The sequence below is a fragment of the Mixophyes fleayi genome, chromosome 3 (assembly GCF_038048845.1).
Source record: "Mixophyes fleayi isolate aMixFle1 chromosome 3, aMixFle1.hap1, whole genome shotgun sequence".
Lineage (NCBI taxonomy): Eukaryota > Metazoa > Chordata > Amphibia > Anura > Limnodynastidae > Mixophyes > Mixophyes fleayi.
In genome coordinates this window covers 14,901,245-14,923,468 of record NC_134404.1, presented here as the reverse complement: position 1 = coordinate 14,923,468, position 22,224 = coordinate 14,901,245, and positions in this window count along the sequence as shown.

Genomic DNA, 22,224 nt, shown 5'->3' with positions numbered 1-22,224 from the left:
ATAAAGTACACATCATCAGGGAGAACATTAGGAACAGTATGCCCATTAATTATATCACATAAGGTTTTGACAAAACTACCCATGCCTAGTGCCTCCATTTGTTCGAGACACGTGTCAGCATGGATGACATTCCTACAATTACCTGTAGAGACCTTTCCAATGGATACTTTCTTATGTTTAGTTACACACCCTAATTTGTGGTGTCCATCAACAATCCTGCCTATTGGTGACCTTACAAGTCTCCCTCCAAAATGAGTGTGGCTAGCCATTGTCTGATCGGATAGGTCAGCTTCCCAATTCTCCAGACGCTTTGCATGAGAGATGTTTAGGCACAGTAAGGATCTGTCTAAGGAGTATTGTCAAAGCTTCAGACTAGGGGACCTAGTGTTATTGTACCTCCCTTCTATGGGCCTCCCTCCCTTCAATTCTAGTACCTCAGAGATGTTTAGTAGTAATGGTACTAGTCTTATGTTATGCTGTCCCTGAGGCACATGTGAGCACACCCAGCACTCAGTTTGATTTAGAACCTTACCCACTAAGGAGTGATAATCCTCCAGAGGAGGCCCGCCCATGTCCAGGGTAGTGGTGGACTGGCCTCGCTGGATGCACTTTTCTTCAACTAGGGAGTCACAGAACTTGCAGATACAATACTCATCAGAGAAAAGCCCCTCACACTGTCTCCGAGTTCCCGAGCTAGCAGACCTTTTTTCATAACCCCTGGACCAAGCTTGATAATTGGCTGCTCTGGGTATTCTAATAACTCCATCTCATCGGTATCACTACCAGAACCTGCCTCTGTCCTCCATCCTCCTTCACAAAAATCGAGTGTCCTAGAAAAAGTAAAAACAAGGAAAATCCTGGAACAAAAGAAAAACAAAAACCGCCACTCCATCGCTGGAAAGATAGTTCTGAGGCAACGTCTCTGGTTCAGGTGTCTTGACTGCAGGCTTTAGGTCTCCCGGAACAGGTTTACGAGTGACAGATCAGTGTCGTCGGTCTCAGCTTTATCTCGCACTTTCTCCGGGTTACTGACTCTCCTGCAGTGGGTGGAATGGACCCAAGTGTCTCTCTCTGCAACCTTTAATGATGTGGTACTGGTCAGCAGCACTTGGTACGGGCCTTCCCAATGGTCTGTTAAACAACCTTAGCGTAAGAAATTGCGGATCATAACATAGTCCCCAGGTTCAACATCATGACAGTTAGTTTCTGGCATACCAGGTGACAGCATTTTGAGTTTTAGTTTTTGTTGTTTAAGCTGTCTGCTCATTTGGATAAGATATTGTACAGTCACTTCATTATTACACTTTAAGTCATCTTGCGGACTCACGATCAAATGACGTTGTCGGCCGAACAGTATCTCAAAGGGGGACAGATTAAGAGGAGGTCTAGGAGTGGTTCAGATGCTATGGAGGACTAGTGGCAAAGCTTCAGGCAACGCTAACCCAGTTTCAGCCATTACCTTACCAAGCTTGTTCTTAATAGTACTATTTACTCTTTCCACCTAACCACTGGCTTGTGGTCGGGAAGGGGTGTGAAGTCTGCTACTGATTCCCATGAGCTTACACATATTTTGGAAGATATCACTAGTGAAGTGGGTACCCCTATCACTTTCAATGATTCTAGGGATACCAAACCTACACACAAACCCTTGTACAATTTTCTTTGCAGTGAACACAGCAGTATTAGTGACTGCCGGATATGCTTCTACCCAACCGGAAAACACATCATTACATACTAACACATACTTTAGTTTCCTGCACGGTGGTAATTGGATATAGTCAATTTGTATTACCTGAAAAGGTCCGTCTGTAGGAGGGATGTGGGATGGCTCAGTTGGAATAGTTTTCCCGACAATTTTCCTCAAACAAGTAAGACATGACATTGCTTTCTTACCAGCCTGAGAGGAAAATCCAGGAGCACACCAGTATGCTCTGACCAGTTTGCACATACCTTCTTTACCCAGGTGAGTCAGACCGTGTGCTGCTTCAGCCAGGCTTGGATAGTATGTTTGGGGAGCTACAGGCTTACCTTGTCCATCCCTCCAGAGTCCTGAGGACTCTTGACCACATCCATTCGCCTTCCAGACCGCCTTTTCCTGCAGGGAACACAAATCTTGAATTTTAATTAATTTCTGAATGTCTAATGTCTGAAAAACCATCATAGTCTCGGTCGATACAGTCATAGGTTGCCCTGCTGCCCACTTAGCAGCTTCATCCACCCTGTTATTGCCCAATGACACTGGGTCTTCTTCAGAGGTATGGGCTTTATACTTTCTGACGGCTACCGTCCTGGGTAACTGTATCGCTGTCAAAAGTCCTTTTATGTGTTGTGAGTGTGCCACTGGTGTGCCTGCTGCTGTCGTAAAGTTTCTAAGACGCCAAAGGGCCCCAAAATCGTGCACTACCCCGAAGGGGTATCTAGAGTCAGTATATATATTAGTTGATTTACCTTTTGCCAACTCACAAGCTCTCCTTAATGCTACTAGTTCCGCCACCTGGGCTGAGTAAGGTGGGCCAAGGGGTTCAGCTTCTACAACATCCTGATCGTCTACTACAGCGTAACCAGTAAATAGTTCTCCCGTCTCTGTCTGTCTATGACAACTTCCGTCTGTATAAAACGTAAAATCTATATTTTCTAAGGGGGTGCCACGTATGTCGGGCCTCGCAGTAAAGGTCTGGTTCAGGTATTCCATACAATCATGCGTATCAGTACTCTTGCCAAACTCATCATCACCCAGTGTCTCCTCACCTCCCAGCCTTTGTGTCTCTAGAGACACATATGGAAGGTATGTAGCTGGTTTTAAAGTGCTACATCGTTTGATGGTGATGTTTGAGGGTGCCATCAGAGCTAGTTCCCACTTTGTGAATCTAACTGAAGAAACATGTCTGGTTTGAGCTGAATTTAACAGAGATGATACAGCATGGTGTGTATAGATAGTTGAATTATGTCCTAATACTACGTCCTCGCTCTTACTTACCAGAAGAGAAGTTGCTGCTACACTTCTGAGACATGTTGGGAGTGATCTTGCCACAGTGTCCAGTTGTGCACTGTAGTATGCTACCGGTCTGCTAGCGTCACCATGTTTCTGTGTGAGGACACCTGCTGCACAACGATCAGCTTCCGTACAGTATAGCTCAAAAGGCTTTTCATAATCAGGTATTCCCAATGCAGGTGCTCTAGTCAGACTATCTTTAAGATTAAAGAACGCTTGCTCTGACTCTTCTGTGTGTACAACACGTTCTGGTTTCGAGGAAGAGACTAGCTCCTGCAATGGTAATGCCAGAATAGAAAAACCTGGGATCCAGGATCTACAGTATTCACACATCCCCAGGAAGGTACGAATCTGCTTCTGGCTCTGCGGCAAAGTCATGTGTTGTATAGCCTCAATACTGTCAGTTGTCAGGTGTCTTAGCCCCTTGGTGAGGCAGTGTCCTAAGTATTTCACCTTAGCCTGACATGGCTGTAATTCATCCTTTGCCACCTTGTGCCCTGTTTGTGAGAGATGGAGCAACAACAATTTAGTATCATGTAAACATGACATAAAAGAATCAGAGCACAGCAACAAATCGTCCACATATTGAATTAGAACAGACCCATTGCTGGGTTGAAAGGATTGCAAACAGTCATGTAAGGCCTGGGAGAAAATACTGAGGCTGTCAATGAACCCCTGGGGAAGTCTGGTCCATGTATATTGCACTCCTCGGTAGGAGAATGCAAAAAGGTATTGGCAGTCAGGGTGAAGAGGGACTGAGAAGAATGCAGAACATAAATCATTGACAGTAAAATAACTAGCAGATGGTGGAATCTGCATGAGGATGACAGCTGGATTCGGCACTATGGGGAATTGGCTCTCAACAACTTTATTAATTCCCCTTAAGTACTGGGCTAATCTATAGCCCCTCCCCCCACTCTTCTTCACAGGGAAAATGGGAATATTTGCTGTTCTGGATGTGCGAATTAAAATCCCTTGTTTCAACAGCCTCTCAATACCAGGATATACCCATAGTTCCACCTCTGGTTTTAATGGATACTGTGGGATTTTGGGAGCTATCCAACCACTTTTTAGATTTACCATGACAGGTGCTACGTTTCCCATCAATCCAGTGTCCTGTCCATCTCTGGTCCATAGTGAACCTGGTATTTTTACATGAGATGGACTTTGTTCTATAACAGTAGAGTGTAACATTAACCTTTGAGGGGTGTCCAATATATCCTGTACATCATGCGCAACCTCCTCTGGTATATCTAAGAACACACCATCTGAGGTACAGTATATGACACATCCCATTTTACATAACAAGTCTCTCCCTAGCAAGTTAGTAGGAGCCGCTGCAGCTAAGAGAAATGAATGCTTAGTATGCAGGGGCCCAATAGTAACTTCAGTGGGTTTTCTTTAGAGGATAATGTAACACTCTTCCCGTTACCCCCATAGCTGGAATAGTTTTACTGGTCACCTGTAGATTAAAAGGAGAGGTTATCACAGATCTGGCCGCTCCTGTATCTACAAGAAAAGTTTGTTTCCTACCAGCTATGTCAACTATCATTGTTGGTTCTTCTCTCAGACTCTCAGTTAACCTCACTGGCTGTAGACTACATGTATGACCTGACCCCTAGCGCTGACTATCGCTTTCCCGCATGGCATTTGCTGCTATAACATGCGCGGGCAGGTATGAGTCTTTTTGTTTATGTGAATTTGTCCTTGGAGGATATCTACGTGACCCACACTTATATGTATACTGTCTTTCCTTTTTACAATCTCTTATGAAATGTCCTTCTTCGTTACAATTGAAACACCTGATTATTTTATGTTTCTTATTATGTGGGTTGTATGCTGGTGGTCGTGTATGCATTCCCTCTAGAGCCTCTATACTTACCGTCATTAACCATTCACTTTTCTCTTCCTTTTTCCTAAAAAGGTTTTTGTCATGCTCCACAGCAGACTCCCTAAGAGAATCTACTGTGATGCTTCTCCAATTAGGTAATGTGGTTTGTACCCTCGTCTTTAAATTTTCTCTAAGGCCGTCCATTAATACCCCTACAGCTACCTCTCTGTGATGTGGGTCCTCACCTATGTTTGATATTCCAGTGAACCTTGCTATCGCTGTTAGAGCTTTAGCGAAGTACTCTGATGCTGTTTCGCTATCCTTCTGTTTAATGGTGAAAATCTTACTCCAATTTACCACTACTGGAAAATAGATGGCTAAATGTTTGACAATTTGTTCTATATTCTCTTAGTTAATCTTATCCGTCAAGGTGTCATCTTCCTCCAACAAAGAATCTTTAATACATTTTTGTATGTTAGTATTGGGAGGAAGACACGCCCTCAACACTACACGCAATCCTTATTAGTTGGTTTGTACGCATTTCCTAAGTCTTTAATACATTTCTGACACTTAGCCAACTCTTTTCTAGGATCTGGGAATTCGGTCATAATGGAATGTAATTCTGATCTAGTCCAGGGACAATGCATTGTAACATTTTTTAAGGGAACTACACCATCCTTGTCTGCTTTCCCATTGGGAACTGATATTGTGCGGACTGGATACATACCCACTGGTTCACTGTCTTCAGAAGTAACTACAGGATTTGCTGTTTCGGTATTTTGAATGTTATCTCTTCTAGTGGTCACACTACTCTCACCTATCTCAGCCATTGCCCCCTTTCCATACTTACGCTAAACCTCTAGCATATTAACAGCATGGGCAATGACTGAAATTATAGTGGGGGTTATCTTCTTCATCATAAACACTTGTTTTAAACTGACTTAAAACAGGATATAACTTAGCAATTTCTCTTTTTTCATTTTTAATAACAGCTGTACTTACTCCTCCCGCCACATAGGGTGGCGGGGGCGCGCTTGCGCTAAGTTCTCCACTCTTCTCAACGGCTACTTCCGCCATGTGCGCGCTTTTCACCACGCCTACATCCGCTGTGCATTCGCTGCTCTGCCACGTGTTGCCTTCCATTTGCCACAATTTAAATTTAAACAATCATTATGTCTATTTCTCACTTTCGTTGACTTAATCAACCACACTTTATCTTTTACATTAATTAGTACCTCCAAATTAAAACTTCCTATTGTTGGGAAAGGCCTAACACAATCCTTGGTCATCTTGACCCACGTGTCGCAATAAACCGTTGCATATTCAACATATTTCTTACACATAAGAAACCTCGCTGAACCAATAGGCCCTTCCTTAGGCAGTACACTGGTCATCTCTAGCGTATGCTTAGCACCCATGTTAAACAGTACTAATATCTATGTGGACCACAAATATATTGCAATACTTTGTCTCTTCCACAAAACACTTCCAACCCTGTTGCTACAAAACCGCTAGAGATCTCTAATGCCCTGTGGATGTATTTCCGCTAGCCGCGTCCACTCGCTTCTTCTCGTTCCAAATGAGGATCCCTAACACAGAAATGTCACTGTGGGCCCCAAGGCTATCAGCTCCTCGATAGCCCGGCTCTACCACAAAATCTGCTGAGTTTATTATACCTGGGAGCACCAAGTCGATACAATCGCCCAGCCTTTCCAATATAATTCCTCCAAGCTGCACTTCCAATTTTACACTCACGGTTGTGTCTACTGTGCGGTTAGATCGCACCGCTCACTAATACTAGTTTTCAGTAAGCCTTGCGATCTGTTGGTGGCGCTTTGCGAAAACTCGGTATACTTGCCCCGTATACCGTCCTTCAGTTGGGCAACCTGCCACGTCAGACAGCAACTGAGCACAATCAACAATAATACAGTGTATCTACGTCACAAAATCACACAACATACACCTTTTCTGCGCAAAAAATCAACAAAATTCCCAACAATACTAATAACGTTTTTAGAGACTTTCACAAGTGATTATACTATGCATGTATAACTATCAAAACGATTGTTTAACCACGTGGCAAATCTACCGGAAGTTTGCATACGCAAAGCAGGAAGTACACATACGCAAAGCAATGTAATACAGAAAACGCAATATGACAATAAAAAGAAACCGTTTTCTCTTTTGTCCCTAGATTCGAGTTAGCGCACCTTAGATAATGCAAAACGGACATTCGGTTTCACAACACAGAGTAAAATTCAGGTTTTGAACACATTGCGTTCTTACCCGCATATGACGCGTTTCCACCCTTTGTTGAGGAACCGAAATCCGTTGGTCTTGCGTATCGTTCGGCAACTAAACCTCCGCCGCGAGCCCCCAAATTGTTATGAGCGTTTCGTCGCTATCCAATAACAATTGTCGAATCTCGATTTGTGTTTCCAACACACAAATATTTATTCTCAAAAAAGTAGCAGGATAATACAAGCGAAATAATAGTAAGTACAGCCGTTACTTATCGCAGGCGCTCTGGATCCAGTGAACAGTCATTCAGTCCTGAAGTCTGTGGACAAAGTGTCTGAACACTACATGAGAGCTACTGCTTATATGCAAACAGAAATACAGTGAAACAATGCAGATGTTATGGCTTGCTTCTATTGGTCCAGGCTTCAGGAAGGTCCAGGGGGTGGCAGATCATAGGCTGGTTCAATCTAAGGAATCAAAAGGTGGGGGTTATCTCTCCAGGGGATGAGCTCTGTTCTTCCCGCCAAAACTCCAATTACAATCAGTCCATTAGCATTTTACAGCTAGCATCATATTAAAGGTTTATTCCCTAACATCAATAACTAGAGTATGCAATGTGCAATCTCTTCGCCGAATGCACCGGACAGCTGATGATGTAAAGGGGATTAATATGATATCAGACATGACACCTTTCCTTTAACCTGAACCATATGTATCACTAATATGCATATAACTTATAATATTACACATAAACACTACTATATTTCGACATAAATAACTATGTGTTGCGACTACGATTAATGTGTACTATTTACAAATGTGTGTGTTTGTGCGAATGTATACAAAAGTGTAAAAACTGTTATTGCCACGTGTTGCGGCTGGATACGCCCTTCCACGCCGTAGCGTGCACTACGCATAATTTCAGACAAAGACAATCAAGTTTGCTCGATATTAATTGAAATGACCAATTTGCTGACTTCGACACACTTAAGTAATTTTAATTATATTAAAGGAAGCAAAGTTTAATACTTTTTAGACAGAATTGAAATCTAAATCAGTTGGGCTGACATTTTTTTCTTTATCAAAGGTCTAGCTATTTATTAATCATGTTTTTATATAAGTTTGTTCACACCTTTGCTTTGTTTAACAGGAATAATATACTTAAACTGAGTACAATAATAAAGTATTAATAGAGAGGACTGAAACATGTTCCAGTCTCGTTGTTCCTGACTGGTGTACAGAACCTAACAATCTCTAGCACAGGCATTCTCACTGTAGGGGTGAGATTCACCCCTGGTCAACAATTATAGCAAAGTTGTGTCTGTCTATCATCAAGTCTTCGATACCCTGAACTCACCACTTAAGATTCTTCTCAACTACTGCACCTATTAGGATGACTGCACAGTAGGACACTTCTCTTAACACTGAGATAAAAGTACACTAACAGCTGAGGCTGAAACAATAATCCCTTTACCATCTGCATTTTAGCAAGGTTTTTCTTAACACATTAGAGATGAAATGGCTTGTTGAGATTTAGCTTAGCAACTGGAGGAGATTTCGACTTACTATGTCAGACCTTCTTCCCAGCAAGAAAAACATTTTCTTTTCCTCAACTACATTCTCTTGATATTGTCTTTGTTATACCTAGGATATTACCAAGCAGTATAAATTCAGTGTCATAAGCTAAACAACCAAATGTGAGCTCCTTTATTTATGCAAGCATGGGTACAGCATTTCTATCAATAACCTGAATCCCAAATAATGACTTGATATGGTCTTTTATACTTTTTTTGTTATTGGGCAGATTTTAGTAACACACCCTGTTTTAGCACTCCCCATATACAGAGTTTGACATTGCAAGGGGGCCACAATACATCAGGTTTCCTCTGGTTTTCTTGTAGCTGACAGGGGTGGGCTGTGCCGGGGGACAAGGTGGTATATACCCCCCATCACTCGAGCAGGCCAGGAAAATGTCTATTTTGGGCTGGTGGACCTACCGGCCCAAGTCTCTATTGCTTGGTGGCTGGCCCCTCCTTCAGGACCAGCCACGTACTATCATTGGAGGTGGACCCTTCCCTCTCTGAAGCCTATCTACAAAGGACCTGGTATGACATTGGACACACACCACGTGACAGGTGTTATAGTCTGTGTTATGTTATGTTAATATAGTGTGTGTGTGTGTGTTTGTGCAGCATGTTACTATAGTGTGTGTGTGTGGTGGTTAGCATGTTATTATTGTATGTAAGGGGTGGGTAGCATGTTACTATAGTGTGTGTGTGGTAGGCAGCATGTTAATATAATATGTGATGGAAAGGCTAATGTCTTCTTTGTTAGACATTAGCTGACCAGACTTTAAGCATAAGTATATGTACACATTTATAATTTGAATTCATCCAAGATCCATTAAATTTGTAACATGTTACATTCTTATGGCAATGAAAGAATAATCACTTCTCACAACAAGTCTTCCTCTGGGCCCCCAGTCTGGACTGTAGATGCTAAACAGTTATCCTGACACTTAAAAATGCATTTAGGCTGATGTCATCCTCTTTAATTTCTAATTCTGAATTTGTACTTTGAGATTGATACTTTAGAAGACTAGGTCCTCTCACAACGCAAAGATTTTCATGAGAAAATACGTAAGTTTCCCATCTTGCAAAACAATGTGATTGAGGCAAAATGGAGCTCCTGGCTTTTAATATGGCTCTGGAGGAGCGGTGGTATTTACTAGAGGGCAACTGAATCCGGAAACTGATCCTGTTGGAACATCAAAATGTAAATCAGGACCCTAGTTCTTATCTTGAGTTATATAAAGTGTTTTCTGACTCTACTGAGCAATATTTTTTTTTTGCCCTTCCTCTTAAAAGCACAGACACATAAAATCTTGAACTAATTGGTATTATAGGGTTTTTGCTCATTAATACTTTGACATTCCTCACCCATTTATATGCACATAAAAAGGTACTTTTTCATTTGAGTATAATTAGTTACATGGGAGTATATATTTCTGTCAGCATTAATGTTCTCGGGTTGGTTTTCACAAGTCTTTCTATGCAACACAGACCATACTTGAAACAAGCATAAACAAACAATATTGCATCAAAATAAATTTCATGTAAAAATATTATAGGTGTGATAAAAACTTCCCAAGTCCAAAAAACTATGTGCTTAGATTTAACCATGATCATAATGAATAATTTTCAAAGCCTTTATCATAATTTTGTCGAAAATTCGTCCAAAATTCTTCTTTCATATTGTGAGCGTTGTTTATATAACATGTAATTATAGTTTCTGGATCAGAATTGTTGATCAGGTAATAAGCAATAGACTTCAAGTTCAGTATTATGGATTAAACTATGACATTTTGTTTGAGCCATTAGTCCAAAACTGGGTTAAAAGTTCATTATTAAATGCGTGTAATTCATGTCCAACATAACGAAAGGTTTCCATCATAAATTCCAGTCACATAATCAATTAACCCTTCTAAACGTTCAACTTCATATTGATTAATCATAAATCCAAAATTTCCATAAGTAAACATATTACCAATACTTATTCCAACTTATGTTCTATGGATTTGTTAATGAGTGGAACATATTTTTTATTGACATTTTCTCTTTTCTTTCAGAACATATTGTGTGACAAAACCTTTTTCAAATCATCATGCAATATTGTATAAATCTAAGGAACCACTCTCCCTAAATAGCATAATCCTATAGAATTAACTGGTAACCATTTATAGTAAATGTCTACCACTGCTCAAGCTACCTGTAAAAGATCAATTGTGCAGATATTGTAGGCCTATGGTATGATTACCCTCTATTTGTTTGTTTAAGAATTTTATTACTTTGTTTGTAGTGTGTGATTAGTGGGTGTTAACTCATGAAAGTGGTCACATGACTAGTTGAACCTATTTAAACAGCAGTCTTAGGCTGTTTAAGCCTGTAGGCTGCTAGCTAGTGAAGATTCTTCTACGTGAAATTCTTACAAGTGTACTAACTAGATGGTTGAGCTGAGGGATGCCTATGTAATGTGGAAAAATGACAAAATGTATTTTGACTGTATGTCTAACTGGTGGGAGTATGTCAAGGGCAAGTTTCGCAGTTTCTTTCAGGCTAAAGGCCGCCAACAGGCGTGTGAGAGGAAGAGAAACTTCAGGAGGCTTCAGCGTCAGCTGCAGTCCCTGCTGGATCTCCAACTTTGCGGCTGGTATGTGAAGGATGATCTGGCTGAGGCCAAGGGGGGCCTGAAAAGGCACTTCGAGGAAGAGGCCAGTCACATCATCTTCAGTTCCAAGGTGGAGAATCTGGAGAAGGGTGAGAAATGTAATTCTTTCTTTTTCAGAAAACTCCACTCCGGCCACACGCCCCTGACTGAACTGCGGGACGAGTCTGGCACCCCCAGGAGGGGGAAGGAGGGCGTCATGGGAGATGTCACAGACTACTACGGCAAACTCTACTCCCCTAAGACTACAGACAACGATGCGGCTGAATCTTTCCTGTCAGGTATCACTAACCCTATTGATCCTACAGGTAGGGCAGCTACGGATGCCCCCTCACTTTGGGGGAGCTGCACTCTGCCACTAAATCCTTTAGGCCGGGCAGGACCCCGGGCAGTGATGGCCTCCCAGCCGAGCTCTATGTAGCGATGTGGGACCTCATTGGCCCGGACCTGCTAGAGCTGTATGAGGAGATGGTGGTGGAGGGCAGGATGCCTCCTACTCTGAGAGAGGGCTTGATCACGATTTTGTATAAGCGCAAGGGAGAGAGATGTGACCTCAAAAAATGGAGGCCCATCTCCCTCCTGAACGTGGACTACAAGATTCTGGCCAAGGTACTAGCCAACAGGCTAAAGGTTGTCATTGGGCGAATTGTTCATCCTGATCAGACTTGTGGCATTCCTGGTAGAAGGATTGCAGACAGCCTTGCGCTGCTGAGGGACACGGTTCATTATATCAAAGACCGCCATGTACATGTGGCCCTGGTCAGTCTTGATCAGGAGAAGGCCTTTGATCGTGTCTCTCATGGTTTTATGCGTAAGGTTCTGTGCAGGTTTGGATTGGGTGATATGTTTTGCTCTTATGTTAACCTGATGTACCTTGATATTTACAGCTCGATGTTGGTGAACGGCTGGAAGACTGACCCCTTCTCCATCATGTCTGGGGTCAGACAAGGCTGCCCTCTTTCACCTCTCCTTTTTGTCTGTTGTATAGAGCTCTTTGCGATGTCCATCAGGCGAAACCCAGAGATCAGAGGGATCACCGCACCGGGTCCAGACCGACTAGAGGCCAAGTGTTCGCTCTACATGGATGACGTCACTGTCTTCTGCGCTGATCAGCGTTCGGTGGCAGCACTCGTCCAGACCTGCAACAACTTCGGCCAAGCTTCAGGGGCAAAAGTCAACTGCGGGAAGTCAGAGGCTATGCTGTTCGGTCAGTGGCACCTGACATCCCCCGCTGCATTCCCCTTCACAATCAAGCCGGACTTCATCAAAATCCTTGGAGTTTGGTTTGGTGGAGAGGAGACGGCCCTGAAGTGCTGGGAAGAGAGACTGGCAACAGTCAGACAAAAGATTGGATTGTGGAGCCTCAGACTCCTTACCATCGAAGGGAAAGCACTGGTACTGCGCAACGAGATTCTTCCCGTTCTTCAGTACACGGCCCAAGCTTGGCCACCTCTTGCTGCCGTCTGTAAGACCATCACGAGGACAGTCTTTCACTTCATCTGGGGCTCCAAAATGGACAGAGTGAAGCGGTCAGTTATGTACAAGGAGCCCCACAAAGGTGGGAAAGGGATCCCTGATATCCCCAACATGCTGCGGGCCTTCTTTGTTTGCAACTGTATCCGCAGGACACTCCTTGAAAAGAACGTTTGCTCTGCTGGGAAGTCCATGTCCCGCTTTTTCCTTCTTCCTCTTTGGAGGAAACTTGGTTGGGACAAGTGGGACAGCTCCTTCCCTTACAACTGGACAACACCTTGGTTTTACCTGGATGTTGGACAATTTGTGAGGGAGCACCATCTGGAGGGACTTAAACCAGACTTGTGGAAACCTAAAACTATCCACAAGCTCATCAGAGCTAAGGACATTATGGAGTCTGTTCCAGGGCTCCCTGTGGCCACGGCCAAACATGTTTGGGAGAATGTGGCCTCTAAGAGACTGACTAATGGACATAAAGACATTGCATGGATGGCCATTCAGGGGGGTTTGCCTCTCAGGACATTTATGCACTCCCGGAACCTGTGCAGATATGTTCACTGCCCCTTTTGTATTACCAAGAGGGAGACTGCTCAACATATCTTTTGGGACTGTCCCACTGCACAGGCATTGTTGGATGCCCTGGAACATGAACTTAAGGACAGTGTGCCCAGGACTTGCCTTTCATACCATTCGGTATTTTATGGATTATTTCCTGGGACTCACACCGTTGAGGCAATCCAGGAGGCCTGGCGCCTTATGAACTGTTTTAAGAATGCTATGTGGCTTGCCAGGAACCGCCTCATCTTGAAGCGGGAGAAGATGACCATCCAGGACTGTCGCAGGCTTATCCATAGCCTGTTAAGAGACTATAACACCCTTGACAGTCCTGAGAAAGATGAAGACGACGATTGATTGTAATTGATTGATTGTTGTCTCCTCTTCACCTTCTCCCCATTGTGTCTATTTCCAATAAAAAGCTTTGGTTTGTGCTCCCCTCCCTCCCCCCCTCCAACCCATTCCCCTTCACAGCATGAAGTATTATTGAATGTCATGTCTATTTATGCACCCTTCCCTTTGTGTCTGTTCTCAATAAAAACTTTTTGCTCGTGACTCCATCACCCTACCCCTCTCACCTACCTCCCCCTCACATCCAATGTTATTTTATTGCACTGTGATACGCTTTAAAGTTTGAATGGTTAGTGCAGTACTTGATGTATATAGTGTAGGATGTCATGTCTTGTACTTTATGCCCTGTATTGTACTAAAACGTATGCATGATCATGTCTTACGGTGTACTGTGTACACTTGAATGAAACGTATGAACTGTGTTTTTTGTACTTTATACAAAATAAAGCTACTTTTTCAATCAAAAAAACTAGTACAGTTAGAGATATACAAGAGATGAACAAGAGGAGAACAGGAGGGGAACCTTTTACCTGCAAACACTGCTCCATGAGGACAACATTCAACATTCTGCCTTGAGCTCTGATATCCTTCACCACCAGGACTGCTAACTGCCTGGACACTCCCTGCTGAACTGTTTGTCACACTTATTCAGGCCTGCTGCAGTAATATGACTTGGTGATTATTCTTATACTGCTTGGATTCCCACTTTTAATCCACATTGTTGCTCCACTTAGCTTTAACTTTGACCTGCCTCCCTCTTGTCCTGTGGACTTGGATAACCAGCTCAGTGCACCTTGTATTATGCCTTCTGTTATACTATTGCCTTCCAATCTTACCTGATGTCACTGTCTCATCTAACTGTTTTTTCTAAACACACCCATCTGGTATCTCTGCTGTTCTTTCTGCTTCTTATTCCCTGACTCATACTTTACATCTCCTCTTCCTCTTTTCTCTCCTTCTACCTTTGCACTCTTTCATTTTCCCCTCTTGTGCTATCACCATTTCCTCGCTCCACTTGTAAGCCCTTACCATTCTTGATTTCTGAATTCTTTCAACTGTCTATTCCACACCTTCTCTAGCTTTATCATGATTTACTCCTCTTTCACTTCTGTCCCCTCCCTTTATCCCCTGCTTCTTATGTCCGACCTTTCCATATTCTTCCTCCTCCTCACTCCCCCCTCTCACTTCCCATCCCCCTCCCTATTTCACTCCTCTCTTCTCTTCTGTGCCTCTGGGCCCCTGATCTAACATGCTGCCCCCTCTTCCATCTTTTCCTCTCTCCTCCGTTTCCCCACTCACACCCTTTCCCTCTTGTCCCCTTTGCTGCACTTCTCTCAGCGTCAGTCTGTTCCTACCTACCACCTACCTCTCTTTCCCCCCAGCTAATCTTCTCCCTCAAGTCACTCCTACATTCTGCCTCTCCCATTCATAAACCCCCTTATCTGCCCCATCTCATATCCCCCCTACCTCTTGCTCCCCTGCCCCTCGTCTCCTGTCTGCTGACAAATCCCCTTATATTTCTGCTTCTCGTCCAATTCCTACCCTCTCTTCCTGTCATTCCCCTCTCTCCATATCATACTCATCCTTGCAGAAGAGCAACCCCAGCAATCTAATCCACATCTCTCCTCTTCCCTCTCTTCCACTATCCTGTGGTCTCAGGAATGCCAGATCAGTCTGTAGCAAATTAACCTCTATCCATGATCTCTTTATCTCTAGATCCTTCAACCTGCTTGCCATCACTGAAACCTGGCTATCCCCTGAGGACACTACCTCTCCAGCTGCTCTCTCTTTTGGGGGCTTGTCCTTCTCCCACACACCCAGACCTGGGGATTGGCAAGGTGGTTGCGTCGGCATACTTCTCTCCTCCTGCTGTTCTATTTGGGTTCTTCCCCCCAAACCCTCCCTCTCTTTTTCCTCCTTTGAGGTACACGCTATACGCCTATTCCACCCAGTCCACCTCTGTATTGCGGTTATATACCGTCCTCCTGGTCCTGTCTCCGAATTTCTTGATCACTTTGCCACCTGACTCCCTCAATTTCTCTCCTCTGACCTTCCCTCCCTCATCTTGGGGGACTTTAATATCCATTTTGACAATCCCTCAGACCCTGCTGCCTCCAAACTTCTCTCTCTCTCCTCCTCCCTTGGTCTCTCTCAATGGACCTCCTTTCCCTCCCACCGCAGTGGTCACTCCCTAGATCTGTTTTTTTCACACCTCGGTACTGTCTCTGACCTCATTAATTCACCTTTTCCTCTCTAGGACCACCATCTCCTCGCTTTTAGCATCTCTCCACCCCTCTCATCGTCCCCGTCCCGCAAGGTTACTCTCACCAGGCGTAATCTTAACAGTTGATCCTACCAGTTTCTCCTCCTCCCTGGGCTCGCTCCTCTCCCCCATCACCACTCTTTCTTGCCCCGATATGGCTGTCTCCTTTTACAATCGCACTCTTACCACTGCTCTTGACTCTGTCGCCCCGGCTGTCACCGTCAAGCTTCGTCGGTCCCCGCCGCAACCATGGCACACTAAACTTACCCACTATCTTCAAAAATGCTTCCTCAGTGCAGAACGGCTTTGGAGAAAGTCACGCACTCATGCTGACTTCTTCCACTTCAAGTTTATGCTTGCCTCTTACAGTTAGGCCCTATCCCTCTCTAAACAATCTTTCTTTAAAGCTCTCATTTCCTCCTAATCCTCCAACCCCCGTCTGCTTTTTGCCACCATCAACTCCCTACTGTCCCCTCCCCCTCTCCCACTCCCCCCCATGCTCTCTTCTGTCGACTTTGCCACCCACTTCACCTCCAAGATTGAGGCTATACGTCATGACATCTGCCAGCAGTCCCTTCTTACCCCATCCTCTCTCCCCTCCATGACCATTCTGTCCCCCTTCTCACCCTCTTCTGCTGCTGCTATCTCCTTTCTCCCCTCCCCTCCTGCTCACCCTCCTTCTCTTCCTTCATGCGGGTATCTGCAGATAAAGTCCATGCCCTTCTCTCTTCCTCTCCCCCCTCCACTTGCACACAGGACCCAATCCCCTCCCACCTCCTCCGCTCCCTTTCTCTTGAAGCCTGCTCCCACCTTGCACACCTCCTTAACCTCTCCCTCTCCTCTGAAATCTTCCCCATCTCTTTTATACATGCTCTTGTCTACCCCATACTCAAGAAACCGTCCCTTGATCCCGCCTCTCTCTCTTATTACCGCCCTATTTTGCTTCTTCCTTTTGCCTCCAAACTCCTTGAACGGGTTCTACAACCGTCTCACCTACTTTCTCTTCTCTCACTCACTCCTTGACCCGCTTCAATCTGGTTTTCGCCCCCTCCACTCCACTGAAACTTCCCTCACTAAGGTCACTAATGACCTTCTCTAAATCTAATAGACACTACTTCCTTCTTATCCATCTTGACCTCTCTGCTGCCTTCGATATCGTTGACCACGCACTCCTTTTGCAAACTCTCAAATCTATAGGCCTATGTAACACTGTCCTCTCCTGGTTTTCCTCTTACCTCACCAACTGCTCCTTCTCAGTCTCTACTCATGATTGTACATCACCCCTCTTCCCCTACTTGTTGGCGTTCCTCAAGGCTCCGTTCTTGGCCCCCTGCTTTTCTCGCTCTACACCTCTTCCCTTGGTGTCCTCATCCGCTCCTTTGGCCTCCAGTACCACCTCTATGCGGATGATACCCAAATTTATCTTTCATCCCCTGACCTCTCCCCCTCCCTTCTGTCTCGTGTCTCCTCCTGTCTCTCGGCCATCTCATCTTGGATGTCCCAACGCTTCCTTAAACTCAATATTTCTAAGACCGAGCTTAGTCTTTCCCCCTGCCAGGACTCAACCACCTCCCCCCCTCCCTATTTCTGTTATTAACACTACCCTCGTTTCTGTCGCCCAAGTCCGATGCCTTGGGGTCATCCTTAATTCCTCCCTCTCAATCAAGCCTCACATTCTGTCCCTATTAAAATCCTGCTAATTCCACCTTTGAAATATATCTAAGATATGTCCCTTTCTCACCACGAAAGCCACGAAAACCCTTGTTCACTCGCTTGTTATCTCTCGCCTTGACTACTGTAACCTCCTTCTCCCTGGCCTACCTGATTCTCGCCTTGATCCTCTTAAGTCAATCCTTAATGCTGCTGCCCGCCTCATTTTTCTCTCCCACCGCTCTGTATCTGCTGTCTCCCTCCAACAGTCACTACATTGGCTCCCCATACCCTACAGAATTAAATTTAAACTCCTCACCCTCACCTTTAAAGCTCTTAGTCAATCTTCCCCTCCCTACATCTCCAATCTCATCTCTACCTACACTCCTACCTGCCCCTACCGCCACCTCACTACTTCACTGATCACCTCCTCTCACTCTCGTCTTCAGGACTTTGCCCGTGCTGCTCCCCTGCTGTGGAACGATCTTCCACGTTCCATCAGGTTAGCATCTACTCTCAAAGGCTTCAAGCGTGCCCTTAAGACTCATTTCTTTATTCAAGTCTATCAGTCCTCCTCCTAACTCTCTTGTCCTGGCTCTCTCCCCTAGTTAGTACCACCCTTTATGTGTCTCCCCCTTCCCTTTAGGATGTAAGCTCTCATGAGCAGGGCCCTCTTTTCTTGTGTGCTCCTTCTACTGTTCCTTCACCCTCTGTACCTCTTGGCCTGCTTCGCTATCCCTGTTTTCCCTGTTTTCTTAAGCCTTAGCCTTCTTCTCGCTGAGTTTTACCATCCCTTTCCCTATCTGTCCCAGAGTTGATCTGATTTGTGGTATTGTATGTCCTTTGTCTGAGTCTGGTCTTATAATTAATTTTATAATAATGCATTGTGTACATTCTTTACTTTTAAGAGATTTGCTGACTTTTTTAAACTTAGTTGCATCTGTTTCAATTTTAGCTTTAGCTTAGCTTTATCATCTTCTGTAATTTCTAAATCTCTGTCTATATCAAAAGTGGTGGCTTTGTCAAGTTATACATATTGTCAACAATTCAACCACAATTTCTAAGATCACAATTTTGTTCTTTTTATTTTATATCAGGACTAATATGTGTCAGTTCTTCATAAGATACCAGAACTGGTGACATTGGTATATTCTTACTCAATAGAGGAGTTTTCGTACACACCCAACAATTTGTAACTCCTCACACTTCACCTAGCATAGCATGCAATTGATCAATTGGATATTCTTTCTTGTAATACTCATTATTGAGAACACCATATTATGCAGCTTTCTTCTGATGGAGTACCACAATACTCACAAATACATTTTAGAATTGGTGGTAATCCTTTACTATTTCTGAATTTCCTTGTTTTTCCTGTTTAGAAAAGAAGAAGAAATGGTCTTATTCAAATCCTCCTCGTCTAATATATTAGATAGGCTATCACTTCCCCAACTTCTCCTCAATTCCTCTTCAAAATATAATAAAACTTGCCAATGAACAGGACCGTTCCATCGATCTGTAAGGGAACCAGAGCAAAAGACATTTCTTACCATAACATAGTGTCTAGGTTGTATCTTGTGTGCAGGCCCAAGAGCTGCTTCTGGTTGAATCTCCTTCTGTGCCTTCCCCAAGCTTCTGTAACTATTTAGACAACTGTATGACATATTGAACAGTTAGATCATGATACAGTTTCAAGTCAGTCTGTGGATAAATAACGTATCTTGGCTGAAGTCCAAATAACAGTTCATAGGGAAAGAGATTGAGTGGAGATTTAGGTGTGATTATGATACTATGATGCACTAAAGGAAGTGTCTTCTACCCATGCCATTCCTGTTTCTTTTGTAATCTTAGTTATTCTTTAATTACTTAATTTATTCTTTCAACTTTCTCTGAAGCTTGAGAATGATATAGGGTATAAAGTTTTGAATCTATTCCCACCATGTTACACATTCTTTGAAACACTTTTCCTGTGAAATGAGTTCCCCGATCTCTATCTATAACTCTGGGTGAACCATATCTAAATACAAATTCTTGCAAAATCTTTTTAACAGTAAATTGCACTATGGGGGGGTTCAATTGGGCGTGTTACTGCTGAAAGTAACACGGCCTGTGCACTATTACAGTTACTACGGTAGTAGTGCACATAATTACCATTAGTATGGTGATCTTTAACACTGGTTAAAGATTACCTGGGTTGATTTTACCGTATTAACGGTAATTGGTTTAACGCAGAATTATTCCGGGGGAAATTGAATTCCCCCTATGTCTGAGGCACCAAGGCCTCGACCCACCAACACATATCAATTCTAACTAACACATACTGTAACCCTCATATATTTTGTTCAATTGAATAAAATCAATAAACAAATTTTTAACCTCTGAAAAGATTAGACAAATGCCTGACCTTAGTGGGCACTGTTTTTCCTACATTGTTCTTAAGACAAAATATATATATTTCACATTTAGGGCTAGATTTACTAAACTGCGTGTTTGAAAAAGTGGGGATGTTGCCTATAGCAACCAATCAGATTCCAGCTGTCATTTTGTAGAAGGTACTAAATAAATGAAAGCTAGAATCAGATTGGTTGCTATAGGCAACATCCCCACTTTTTCAAACCCGCAGCTTAGTAAATCTAGCCCTTAGACTTAGCAACTGTAGTAAATCCTGGGCATACCGATAAGATATTACAATCCTAATCATGTTATCTGCTCACATGTGTACTAAGCCATGAACACTTTCTTTCAAGAGCTGGTATCAACATTTTTGATGCCACTTGTCTATTTTATATATCTACAAAATTACATCCTCTGTTTTATGACGCTGCTTAATTGTCCATGTATTAATTTCATTTAGTGTAGCTTTTTCCTGACAGTATCACAAAATGCTTTTGAGTACCTACGACTATGTCATGAAAAATAATCAACTGAGTCTGTGACTGTAAGTTCGGTTACCTGAACTGAGTATAAGCCGAATGACTTAGCTTCAATTACCTCATCTTGTGTAGTAACTGAATATCCTGTCACTAGTGAACCATCATGTGTTTATCTATGAATCATTTTCATTAGTAAAGAAAATTTAATCTGGATTCTCCAATGTAGTCTCAGAAATGTCTGGTCATACAGAAACAATTTGACTCAAGCACTTAATACTATCATGCTCATTATCCTGTGAGGTTTCAGAGGGCAACAAGGTAGCAGGATTGAGATTTTAATATTTGTGTATTGTGCCGTTAGTAGGAGTTAGTAGTGTAATTTTATTTCATTTTAATTTCTCATTGTAAAAACCTCGCTATAGACACATGCCCAGTCTGTGCACTATTCAGGAGTGTGAGCAACAGCATGAAGTACAAACGAATGTAACTCATGGTGTTACACAATATTCTGTGTCTTTACCACAAAAATAGCTGCTGCAGCTATAGACTTTAATGCCTTCGCCACCTATCTATTGTATGCTAATTGTGTGCGTCTATGTTATGCATGAATTTGTGTAAGAACTCCTAAACATTGTAGACAGTGCTCTCATTATTAGCACAGTACAACTGAAAAGATTCATGAGTGTGTTCCTAATCCAGCATATAGCTATGGCTGAAAATCCTGGAATCCACTGACAGAGTTGTGACATACCAAAAAACAAACATGGAGACAGACCTGTTAGCTTCAAGTACATGTAAATACAACGTAAAGCAAAACAATTAGTAACTTTGCACGTTCGCAAAGCCGTGTTGCATTGGAGGGAGATGTAAATTTGAAATGTGATGACAGATTTATAGTTGGGATAGGGCATGTCCTAGATCACCTTTAAGTTTAAGTGTACAAAGAAAGCTATCAAGTATTTGTGTGCTACATGCAAAACAGCCAGTATTTAACTTATATGCAAAATAATAAACAAGTATGCACCCCTTGCAGTCTAACATGGTTTTGTCCAGGGAAAAACATACTCATTTTTTCCCCCTTACTTTCCTTAATGAATTGGGCCCACTGTGTGTGTATATATATATATATATATATATATATATATATATATATATATATATATATATATTATATGCAGTTTTAATGCATACATCTATAGTTTTAATGATTCCAAAGTAAGTTAAGGACCTGAAGACTCAGCTCTATTTCACTAATACATTTATTATAGGTTATGCAAATACAAGATAAGTAAACACAATGGTAATAAGTGTTCTAATTATTTACGCTTCGTTAACTTCACACATAATAAAAACACAAACCTATTTTACAAACTTTGACAATAAGCACACATACTATACACTTTATGAATATATGAGATAAAACAGCATAGGTACCTGTTTGCTAATGTCTTAGAATCCTTCTCTCTGCTTCCCTCTAAACTGAACTCCAACTCCAACTAATTTCCTTTGGTCTGGCCTCATATTTATACCCTACCTCACTGGAATTTTCCCAGAGTATAATGCAATGTAGCCTGAGTGATTTTCCAGTATGTCATAAGCCAATTCTACCCCAGGTTAACAAGGATGGAGAGTACCATAAAATGTGGAATGTCTTTTCATCACCAATCAACTTTGATATGTTATTAAGCATTTTTGCTTGGGATCCCTATTGTAAATATCAGTGACATTTTGGTGGTAGCTGTTTATAATGGACAAACCTGTTCTATTTTCA